A 12,642-nucleotide genomic window follows, 5' to 3' on the forward strand; every position below is an offset into this window, starting at 1 on the left:
AGTCAACTATAATAATATAATCACTGGGCTGCCTTTGATGATTGCGAAATTCAAAAGCTACGTTGATGATAGGAATGTGCAATGAGTGATTATTAAAATATGAAAGGCCAACTCCAATCAGCCTTAACAAACTGTACATTTAATTATGAGAGACGATGGGAATTGCAATTCAACATCTGGAGGGCCAACACTTTTCCCAACCCTACTCCAAAATATTCAACTGCGATAATTGGGATGAGTCATAATTAGGATGGACCGTGCTGGATACAATTCTAAGTATTGTCATTTATTGATTTTTTTCCCTCCCCATTATAATAATTCTTGCCTGGCATAATAGGAATAATAATCAGAATAAAGTGGGAAGTGTATGTTTATTATTTCACCTGATTTACAGCAGGCCATTCTATTTTTCCATTGAAGAGACCTCCCAGAAGCGGAGTTCTCTTCAACTTTCAAATTTTGCACTGGAACACATTAAGCATCCTCTTGGGCTTCTTCATTCCTGTCCAGGTGAACAAGCACAAGGTCACCTGGGAACAAAGTGATGCTCATGCAGAACACGGTGCAAAGGGTAAAACATTCAGCAGTCATGAGCCTCAGGAACTTGCTGACTTTCCTTCCCATATAAGCCAAATGTTGGCTGTGCATATTGCACATACGGTACGTAATGCTAAGCAGCAGATATATTTGCAGGCACCAGCTCAGCCAGGTGAACCAGAATTAAAAACCTCCCACTGACAATAGCTATCAGGAAGGGATGCCAAGCCCCTCTTGGCTAGAAACAGCCCTCCCCTCCCCCTATATCTTGAGGAGTTCCCAAGAACTCATTTCTCTTCTAGGAGGTTGTAAATTCTCTAGCTCAGCAGATAAAATTGAAAATCACATCAGCCCAGAGCAGACGTATGTTCAAATGAAAAAAATCTTATCTTTACTATAATGAGCTTCCAGGATTTTATTGAAATCAGATGTGATCTATATCAGAGGTGGTATTCAGAAGGTTCTGACCAGTTCTGGAGAACAGGTAGCGGAAATTTTGAGTAGTTCGGAGAACTGGCAAATACCACCTCTGACTGGCCCTGCTCCCATCTCTTCTCTGCCTCCCAAGTCCAAGCTGATCAGCTGGGTCTTCTTTTGCTGCCCTGCACAGGAGAACAGAGCTGGAAAGCAGGATAGTGGGGTGGGGAGGGAATGGAGATTTTGCAGTAACCTTCCTCCAGGAGTGGGATGGGAATGGAGATTTTGCAGTATTCTTCCCCTGCTACGCATACCAAACCACACTATGCCCACCAAGCCACACCACGCCCATCACGCCACACCATGCCCACCAAACCATGCCCACAGAACTGGTAGTAAAATGTTTGAATCCCACCACTGATCTACCTATGGTTTGCTGGAAAGGTGCACTTCAGGAACCAAACACATATTGCAGTAACACACATGCACACAGGTTCCTCCCGAAAAACCCTAACGCACAATAAATTGACTCAGAGATGAGGTTCCCAGAATGTAAAGCAGCTTTCAAGGTGTTCCGGGAATGTTACTTCCTATACCTACCCATAGGAAATGATCAATTTCTGTGTGAATGTGATTTTAAATAACTAATTATTATTCTAGGTAATTAATTATAGGGATAATTAATTATAGGAATAATTAATGATTCTAGTAATCCTTCCACAATGGCTGTTCTATTTCTCATCCGATCCTGACCTCCAGAGACACCTCTGTGAGAATGATCAACATGCCAGAATAAGAGAAAAACCTGTTTTTTTCCATGCTTTTAGCAATGTGACCTGAGGTATTGATTTATAGCCTGCTGCAGCACTTCAGTGCATTGAAGGAGCAGGGGTAATTAAGTTAGTATCTCCACTTGCTAAAATCCTGCTGAATTGCAACAAAGAGATTACCTTTATGTTCCTTGGCTGTCTCTTGCTGAATTCAAAGGCAAGGCAGCCACCCATTGTCCTTTTGCAGCTTTCCTTGGCTGCACCTGTGAGTTTTCTTCTCTTGCTGTTTTTCCTGTGGCTGGGTGAGAAAAATTCAGGAATGGAGACTCCTGCCTCTTTTCTCATCACTGACACTGAAACAGGGAGGCATTACAGTTTAGGACTATCATTGAGCCCAACATTTCTGTGAGACGTTTGTTAAGTGAGTTTTGTCCCGTTTTACGACATTCCTTGCCACATCTGTTAAGCGAATCACTGCAGTTGTTAAGTAAGTAATACCGTCGTTAAGCAAATCTGGTTTCCCCATTGGCTTCATTTGTCAGGTGACCAAAGGGGATCACATGACTGCAACTGTCATAAATATGAATCGGTTGCCAAGGGTCTGAATTTTGATCATGTGACCATGAGGAAGCTGCAACAACCGGTCATAAGTGTGAAAAACGGTTATAAGTCCCTTTTTTCAGTGAAGTAACTTCAAACGGTTGCAAAATGAACTGTTGTAAGTTGAGGACTACCTGAAATATCTGCATTAAGAATACACCCAGCTTGCTTTCGTGAATAGGAAGGGAAATAAAAGCAGGAGGAAGTTAGTGGTGACAGGAAAATGCAGAAGATAAAATTACTGCTTTTTAAAGAAAGACCTCTGCGTGGAATCTCTTTCATTCCCTCTCTTTTTTTTTTTTTAATGAAAGAGAGATAACAAAGCAAGCTCAGTGCGAATTGTGGTCTGTCGTCCATTACATTAATTAGGAAAATAAAGCTACAAAAGGTAATAGCAATGCAACTAAATATCTTGAAGTAAATATGGAAATGACATGTTAATTTACGCAAATTAACACCCATATTCACTGACCATTAAACCCACACTAAATGCAGCTAATTAAAGAAAGGTAAGGAGCTGCCTGGGTGTTGTGCAGAAGGCACTATTTAATCACAATTAAAATATGTACGCCTTGGGCAATCTTACCATGTACCTCATATTCCAAAGAACTTTCTCTTCCCTTTGAAATTTGTCCACTACACTGGAAACAATGAGCTCTTTTCTTTTTGCTCTTCTACTTTTTATTCTCTAACCATCAGCCTAAGTGTGCTGTAAAATTTAGTAATGAAAAAAGGTATTGGTTTTGTTGTGTTTGTTGAGTGCTGTGAAGTTAAGATCGATTGGTATTTGTCCTAACCAAGATGTTATTTTTACGAACAGATAAGAACACAAATCCATTATTTATTTTTCATCTGAGTCAGATCTAAGTTAATGATTGTTTAGAGCTCAAACTTGGGTTATATTGCCTTTCCACTGATTTTTTTTTAAAAAAATATTATAAATATGCTGCTGTATTCTGCTCGCATTTTTAGCCTTAGCAAATTTTTAGCCTTATACTTGCTTTTGCAGCACTTTGCATAATGCTATATTATAGTTTCCAATTCTGTTTTCTGCCTGGAGCCTTCAGGAATAGGCTGGGTTAAACATTTCAGTAGATGAATGGGTCCATTGTGTAACTTCAAAATTGAAGTTAAAATGGAATAAATCAGATTTTCAGTCTTTGAACTGAGTGAAAGTTGTTTTGGAGGTATTTACGTATGGTTTTAAAATCTTTTCTCTCTAAAGGGTCTAGCTGCATGACAATGAAAATGAAGTAAGGCCAGGACTATTTATTTATTTATTGTAACAAACCAACCTCTATCCCCCACCCCGGTTAAAAAGAAGCATACAACATAAAAACCCCATTCAGAAACTAAGCATGTCTAGAGACCTTCAGCTTCTAATGGCTATTACAACATTTAGCCATTTTTCTGGAAACTTCACAATACCGATCATTGTAACCCAACTGTCCCAAAGACTCAATTGTCTTTTGGGGCCAGTCTAAATAATATGTAATAAGTGAGATTAGCTTATTCCTTTGAATATGAAAAGGGCTTTTCAGGAATACATGTCTGACTGTCTCAACTTTGGCATTTGAAGATATACTGAACAGTAGAAGGATTCAAATTGTTTTACCACTGGTTTGGTGGGCGTGGCTTGGTGGACGTGGCTTAGTGGGGTGCTTTGCCTAATGCTGGCACACAGCTTTCCCCACACCAGCTGAGACCTGAAGCGCCAATCGGCTGAAAGGATAAAGGAGAGGAAAAGTGCAGGGGTGGGTGGAGGGCCGATCCTGCGCTTTTGTCTTCATTCAGCTGATCATCGGCTTTTTTTTACTACCGGTTCAGCAGAACCTGTCCGTGCTGGTAGCATACTACCACTGAAACTGAAGTATTTTGAAGCAGAATATTATGAAAATGTCCCATCCACACCACTGAGGGTAGAGAATCTGAAGAACTAGCGTAAACACCCTTTTTTATATATATGAAGGCATGACGGCATGGTAAAAATTTGTGGGGATGGTAAAAAAAATAGTATGTGTGTTCATTATAGCAGAGTTGCTAGCTATATCCCTACGTACATCAAGATTTAACATTTGATCCCATTGCAGGCCTTATCTAGGACCAGTAGACCAGCCTACGGTCTGACCTAAGCTTAGTACACAACATTGTCTACTACAATGTCCTACCTACCAATGACTACTTCAGCTTCAACCACAATAACACACGGGCAAATAATAGATACAAACTTAAAGTAAACCGCTCCAAACTCGATTGCAGAAAATACCATATGACTTCAGCAACAGAGTGGTAAATGCCTGGAACGCACTACCAGACTCTGTTGTTACATCCTCAACACCCCCCCAAACTTTAACCTTAAACAGTCTACCGTGGACCTCACTCCATTCCTAAGAAGTCTGTTGGGCACCAGCGTGCCTACCGTCCCTGTCCTACTGTTCCCATTTACTTGTATTCATTTATTATGTATATACTTATACCTGTTTATACTATATGTTTATCTGTTATGTTTATACTTATATTTGATTTCTCATACATGCATGACAAAATAAAATAAAAAATAAAATAAAAAGTATAGCTGGATAAAGATTAGGTGATGGTAAAAGTAAACTCACAGATATAATGTGGTTTTTCCATGGGGAAATATATTAATACAAGTTGGGTCAAATACTCATCCCATATATTTGTTTGAACCTTTCTTTCGACTGGAAGAACTTCAAATAATTTTAATAGGGACACATCCAATCTACAATTCAAGAAGCATCTGAGTGAAGAGCTATAGCATGGATCTCAGGAATTTAGACTAGACTGCTTCTAGCAAGGGGATATCCTTTTATATACCACACAGTGTGCTGTACAGCAAAAGACTTAGCACTTTCACATTCAATTTTGTATCTGGAATATATATATATATATATATAAATATATAACACAAGTGATTTCAAGCAAAGCCTCCCATTGGGTTAATGGCTTATGGCTGAATAAAGATCAATTGTGGTTGACTTGGTAAGAGGAAAAGAAGTGGCTTGTCTAGAAAAATCATTCCTGAGAAGTGAAGGAACACTTTAAAGGAGTGGTGCAATTTCTTTTGATTAGACTATTTGTGGCCTGGGATTGGGCAGAGCCTGCTGATTTTGGCACAGGTGATCCTCGGGGCTTTTGACATTTCGCTTGATGGATGTTTAGTGAGAGGCTTTGGATATGGCATTTTTCCAGTTGTTTCACTTCTAAATAGTCTTCAAATCACACTATAGAACTGTAAAGTTCTATTATAAATAAGAATAATTTACCTTCTAAATACTCTTCGAAAGTATTGTGTAGAATAGTACTTTGATCATTCAAACACAGATGCCACTGATGCTTATAAGGCAGATCCATTTAAATAGGTGATTAACTTTTTTCATTCTCTCTTTAAAAAGAGAAATGATTCAAGCACTTTTTTTTTTTTTATCAAATCCAGTAAACAGGCCTCCATCCATTTGCAAATATATATCTGGGAATTTTGGTGGGAATGATGTGAAGGATAAAAATATATCATGTTTATAATTATAAATAAATGAATATATCAAACTTAATAAATCACATAGTGTGTGTGTGTGTGTGTGTATTCATATGTATTCATATGAATATTTTTGCCTCGTGTGTATCTACTGTAGTCCAGAGTTTATTCAGTTCAGATAAATGTACTAAGATGTGAGTCTTACTGTCCTTAAAACTTAGCCTACATCTCAAAGTTTGAAGCCTATAGGGCAGAGGTGCCATTCAGCAGGTTCTGACCAGTTCTGAAAAACCAGTAGTGGAGATTTTGAGTAGTTTGGAGAACCGGCAAATACCACCTCTGACTGGAGATTTTACAGTATCCTTCCCCTGCTACATCCACAGAACTGGTAGTAAAAAAATTTGAATCTTACCACTGCTACAGGGAAACCCTAGCCCAGCCTTAGCAAGTTGAAGGTATGTAGATTTCAATTCCAATGCTTGCTGAGGAATTCTGGAAGTTGAAGTCCACATATCTTCAAATTTCCGAGGTTGAAAAACACTGCCCTAGCCTGACCTGCAATTCCCAGAAGCATAGGTGGATGCTGCTTAAAATACTGCAGAGAATCTAGGAAAGAACCTGCAACTACTCTGCTTCACTACTAACAGTCAAAATGTTCCCTGCTAGTTTTTCTCCCCTTGACCAGAAAAGAGGAGTTACGTAGATGCTGACTCCTAAATTTCTCACGTTTGAAAATTTTAAGTCATTAAAACTTTTTAAAAGTCATTCCTACTCACCCTCATTCTGTCAAGCACCTTGGAGTACTCATCTCAAATGATCTAAGTGCCAGAGTCCATTGTTACAACATTGCCAAAAAGGCATTAAGAGTTGTTAACCTAATCCTATGTAGCTTTTTCTCTGGTAATATTGTACTACTAACTAGAGCATACAAAACATTTGCTAGACCAATTCTCGAATACAGCTCATCTGTCTGGAACCCACACTGCATATTGGACATTAATACAATTGAAAGAGTCCAGAGATATTTTACGAGAAGAGTCCTCAACTCTTCTACTTGCAACAGAATACCTTATGCCACCAGACTTGAAATTTTAGGCTCAGACAACTTAGAACTATGCCGCCTTCGGTGCGATCTAAGTATTGTATATAAAATCATACATTGCAATGTCCTACCTGTCAATGACTACTTCAGCTCCAACCACAACAAAGCACGAGCACACAATAGATACAAACTTAAGGTAAACCTCACCAAACTCGATTGCAGGAAATACGACTTCAGCAAGAGAGTGGTCAATGCCTGGAATACACTACCTGACTCTGTGATTTCTTCCCCAAACCCCAAAAACTTTAACCTTAGACTGTCTACTGTTGACCTCACCCCATTCCTAAGAGGTCTGTGCATAAGAGCACCAGCGTGCCTACTGTCCCTGTCCAAATGTTCTCTTTTATTCACATCCATTTCATGTATTAATAATCATGTTTATATTTATATCTGTATCTAACACATGCTTGACAAAAAAATAAATAAATAAATAAATAAATAAATAAATAAATAAATAAATAAATAAATAGTAAGTTTTAGGAAAAGATTGGTATCATTCTAGCCAAGGAAAACTCATCCATCATCAGATCAAATCCATCTCAGTCGTTAAGCTGAGGGCCTTTGGATAATTGCTGTTACTGCCTAGAATAGACATCCATTCCAACTACAATGATGTCAAAATGATGCCAGTTCTGCTCTTTCATACTTGTATATCTTGATGTGGTATGCAAATAGGTAAAGGATGGAGTTTGTGTTGTGATGTTGCAACACACATTTTGTATGCACCCTGATGCAGATGCTTATGCTCACAAAACTATTGTAAAAGGAAAAGGATACTCTGGGATTGAGGTTAACAATCTCTTAGTTTCAATTTATAGTTTACTGGAACACACATATAAGTAATGGTTCTATCTACCAATGCACACATTTTGCTACCATTTTTTTTCTTCATACAAGAAATGATTCATGCCTTGTAATGAGTGTGGACTCTTTGCTTCTGTAGACCAGCTTTAAGACTTGTGGTCTTCAATTCCCAGAATTTCTCCTCCAGTCATGTTAGCTCAGGAATTCTGGGAGTTGAAGTCCACAAGTCTTCAACTTGCCAAGTTTGAACATCCCTTTTGTAGACTTTGAGTGAGGTGTAATGTCCTTTCAGCTGTGTGGGGTGATACTCTAGTAAATTTATAAGCTGATATAACAAGTGAACTGGTGCCAGTGGGCATAGACCTGCAGAATTTGCAGAGGGCTTGGCTGCATTTTGGGGAGGGGGTGTATGGAAGAGGAAATGGTAAAGTTTGCTTCCAATCTGAGAAGTAGCAAAATAGTTGGAGTGGATTTAAAAAAAACTAATGATGCTAATTAGTTAGCCCCAAAGGTTTTGGAGGAAATAGTGCTGAAGCAGCTGCTGATCAGGCTGTGTACAGCTGGAGCACAGCAGTGGAATATGAGAGAAAATGAGAAAGCTCAGGGACCATAGCTAAATATTCCCAAACAATTTCTGCTTGAATAAGAACATCTACTACCTGTCACTGCCTCTTTGGAAATGCAATTCCTCCCTTGGAGTCACTTAAGAAGTTAGATCTCTTTCTCTTCTGACCAGCAACACTTCGAATGAGTTCCAGTTGCTTTTTCAACTGCAAGGTGGATCAGATATAAAGCAGATCTGTGTGATGCTACTGTAGCTAAGTACAGTTCTCAAAAACCTGCCATGTCACCTATTGATCTTGTAATACAGCCAGAAAATGTTAATGTCATCATGATATTAAAAAGATGTTGAGACTCTAGAACAAGGGTCTTCAAACTTGGCAAGTTTAAGACTTGTGGACTTCAACTCCCAGAATTCCTGAGCTAACATGACTGGAGGAGGAATTCTGGGAGCTGAAGTTCACAAGTCTTCAAGCTGTCAAGTTTGAAGGCCACTGCTCTAGAAAGAATGTAGAGAAGAGCAACAAAGATGATTAGTGGACTGGAAACTAAAACATATGAAGAACGGTTGCTGGAATTGGGTATGTCTAGTTTAAATGAAAAGCAGGACTTGAGGTGACATGATGGCAGTATTCCAATATCTTGAGGGGCTGCCACAAAGAAGAGGGAGTCAAGCTATTCTCCAAAACATTTGAAGGCAGAACAAGAAGCAATGGATGGAAAGTAATCAAGGAGAGAAGCAACATAGAACAGTGTTTGCCAACCAGTGGGTTGCGGCCCACTGGTGGTTTCCAAGAAAATTTTGGTGGTCCGCAGAGAAATGTCACCCCCCCACACCAGAGCACCCCCCCCAAAGCAATGAATCCAGGCTGCACAGGAACACAAGGCTGCGCCGCCCACATGGCCTGCAGGAACCCTACCTGCCCACTCACTCCTTACCTGGCAAACTTGCCTGCTAAGTTGATATTTTTCCTTTTTTTCCCCCGACCATCAGCTGTTCCGCTGTGCCGGGAGATTTAGATTAGCTAGAAAGCAGGAAATTGCTTTCTAGCTAATCTTTAGATCTTCGGCTCTGCTTTTAAGCAGAGCTGAACCTCCCTTAGGACTGAAGGTTCTATTATTCAGTGCAGACTCAGGTAGCCAATGGCAGAAACATAGATCTCTAAGTGAATCTGTGATTTTGTGAGCAACTCAATCTGCTTGTCTGCTTTGCCTGATTTGGGGTAAAAGTTGCTCTTTTTTAAATAAAAAATTCAATATTTACATAAATATTTATAATATTTACATACAAGCCATGCCCAGCTAGTCACATGACCACCAAGCCACACCCACAAATTAGGCCATGCCCACAGAACCGGTTGCTAAGAAATTTGAATCCCACCCCTGCCTCTGTGTGTTTGTGTGTGTGTGTGTGTGTGTGTGTGTGTTTGAGAGAGAGAGAGGGGGGGACAGAGAGAGATTAGATCAGATCTCTCTCTCTCTCTCTTCCACCAATGTCAGCAAGCCACCATCACTCAAAATTCATATTAGTGGTCCCCAGGATTTAAAATTATGAGTTTGGTGGCCCCTGAGGTCCAAAAGTTTGGCGACCCCTGACCTAGAAATAAGATAATTTCCTGACAGTTAGAACAATTAATCAGGGGAATGACTTGCCTCCAAAAGCTGTGGGTTTTCCAACACTGGAAGTTTTTAAGAAGAGATTGGACAACAATTTGTCTGAAATGGTATAGGGTTTCTTGCTTCAGCAGGGGGTTAAACTAGGAGACCTCCAAGGTCCCCTTCCAACTCTTATTCTGTTAATAGTTGAACAGGAACATTAGGAAAACAACAGTCTTTGGAGCCAGCCAAAAATAAGAATTGGGCCATCAAATGTCACTTGGAACAAGGCAAGACGATCCAGACACGATTCTGACTCCCTTCATTTGACTTGTTCCATTCTGGTGATAGATCATGCAATTCTAACATCTGACCTTGAAAACAGACCTAAAAAGTGATGCAACTACATCAGCACATTGGTCATATGTCATTTTTCATGTCACTTCTAAGGGCGGGGGATTCTTTCTCAGCTGGATCAAGCATTTGACAGCGGGAGTTTTTTTTAACAGATTAAAAGGGAAAGAAATATATCACAAGACTAACCCGGCCCTGCACCCTTTCTGCGGTTTAAGTTGGAGTGACCTCAAAGAGCACAAGACTGTTTTCCTCTCCTCTTTCTTCAACGGTCTCAAAGAAGTCTTGTTTTCTTGTTGCTTTTGCACAGCGAGGCACTGTTGTATGACTTTAAAATTATAAATTAGGCCTGTTTAAGAAACATCAGTGTTTTTCTGAAAACAAGAAATAACAAGAACTGGAGAGGCTTGGCTGTGCATTTTGCTTCAGAATTTAAATACAAGGAGAATGATACATTCATCATTATAATCAGCAGCATGGGACAGATGATGGATGCACAAAGCCACTTCAGTTCTTAAGGAACCCATGAGCTGCTTCTTTTCTTTAAAAGCAGCGTTCTCTGAGATGCTTTAGCACTTGCAAAGTAACATTAGGGAACCAGGCACTACCTATACAAGTCTCCACTTACAACTAACACAGATTTTGAAAAGCTTCTTTCTCAAAACTGAAAATGGCATTCATGTGATATGTTCCTTTAAGCAGAGGAACAGTTTTGCTGGAGGCTTTATGTGCAACACTATATAAGAAACATCCATTTTGTGCTTGTGTTTTGTGAATTTGTGCAATATCATTGCCTTTTATTCTATATGATCTTCATTTGGGAAAAAAAATTAAACCAGTAGAAGGGAATGCAGGGCTAAACCAAGAGAAGTAAAAATAAATAAATCACATTAATGGTTTTTAATGGCTTCTTTAGTGGTTAGAAAAGCACCTGGTTGACTGATTTATTCATCCTTCACTCACCTTACTTCCACTTTACCAGAAAGGAGATATATCTTCACATGACCACCATTTTTGGCTTCCCAATTTCTCTATAGCAGTTAAAAGATTGTCTGTGTTCATCTCAGTGTTGTTAACAGGTTGAGCCAATGCAGACCTGATGAATGTCATAGCACAATGATCCATAATACCCTGCTCCTTTTGGGGTGTGCCTCAATCTGTCATAAAGGGGCAGAACATGGATTGGAGAGTATATGCTGTCTGCCGTCTTGCCAGTTTTGACCCAACGTGCAAATGCCACCAGATCATCTTCATTTCTGCCAGCTTCTAAAGCAACCTTTCTCAACCTTGATAACTTTAAGATGTGCGGATCTCAACTCTCAGAATTCCTCAGCCAGCCAGCCATAATAGCAATAGTGCTTTACAGCCCTCTCTAAGTGGTTTACAGAGTCAGCATATTGCTCCCAACAACCTGGTCCTCATTTTACCCACCTGGGAAGGATGGAAGGTTGAGTCAACCTTGAGCCTGATGGGATTCGATCTACCAAATTGCAGTAGGAGTAGCTTGCAATACTGCACTCTAACCACTGTGCCACCGAAGTTCATAAGCTGCATAGACAAAAAAAAAAAAAACTTCAGGAAATTAATACAACTTCCAGTCCAATTGTGATTTCATGGGTGCTTTACCTGCCCCTCCCCCAATGAATGCATTGTTTATATATTTTTCTTTAAAAGTGTTAATAAGATAATTAGTTTTGTCCTAAACTTTAGATGCTTTTTACAAATGAATTGTTGGTTCACCCAAGGGTATTGTATGTATATTAGTTTCTGTTCAATTATACATAGCCAACAAAAACAATTGCAGGCTAAAATTCATGTTTATTTCAGAGAGCAGATATTATGACTTGGTGTGTGTCTATGAGTATATCTATATCTATCTATCTATCTATCTATCTATCTATCTATCTATCTATCTATCTATCTATCTATCTATCTATCTATCTATCTATCTATCTATCTTTCTATCTATCTATCTATCTATCTATCTATCTATCTATCTATCTATCTATCTATCTATCTATCTATCTATCTATCTATCTATCTATCTATCTATCTATCTATCTATCTATCTATCATATATCCAATGATGGGATTCTACTTGTTCAGCCTGGTTTGGGAGAACCGGTAGCACCGAGGATCAGATGTGGGCAAACCAGTTTGCTCCGAGGATCAGCTGTTGGGCTCACCTGCCCACCACAGTTCTAGTCTGTGCTTTATTTCTGGGTTTTCAAGCTCAGCTGATTCACATGGCACAGCGGATTGCCGCGTGTCAGCTGTTTAACACATAGAGATTGCTGGAGAAGGTCAGTAGCAAACACTCTGCGTGCACACAAAGTGCAGACTCACCGAACCGGTTGTTACACCTCTTGAATCGCACCTCTGCATATATCTTTCTATCTATATAG

At 39.4% G+C, this 12,642-nt stretch overlaps 2 long non-coding RNA genes across 3 annotated transcripts in view; both read right to left on the bottom strand.

Annotated features, from left to right (window-relative positions):
* Positions 1-367: 367 nt before the first annotated feature.
* On the bottom strand, positions 368-3,042 carry LOC148131433 (uncharacterized). Of its 2 annotated transcripts, none has more exons than XR_015748369.1 (3): positions 2,918-3,042; positions 1,905-2,022; positions 368-502 (listed from the first exon to the last, which is right to left on the bottom strand). It is a non-coding gene; the product is annotated as an uncharacterized LOC148131433 (long non-coding RNA). The 2 variants fall into 2 exon arrangements; XR_015748368.1 differs by having other exon boundaries at positions 2,911-3,015.
* An 8,163-nt stretch (positions 3,043-11,205) lies between these two features.
* LOC148131434 (uncharacterized) overlaps positions 11,206-12,642 on the bottom strand; it is a 37,931-nt gene continuing 36,494 nt past the window's right edge. The window contains exons 2-3 of the long non-coding RNA XR_015748370.1: positions 11,669-11,785; positions 11,206-11,394 (exon numbers count right to left, since the gene is read on the bottom strand). This is a non-coding gene — a long non-coding RNA (uncharacterized LOC148131434). The remainder of the gene's footprint in view (positions 11,395-11,668; positions 11,786-12,642) is intronic.

Source organism: Notechis scutatus, chromosome 3, assembly GCF_049901735.1.
Source record: "Notechis scutatus isolate UNSWTSFEM ecotype Mainland chromosome 3, rNotScu1.2, whole genome shotgun sequence".
NCBI lineage: Eukaryota > Metazoa > Chordata > Lepidosauria > Squamata > Elapidae > Notechis > Notechis scutatus.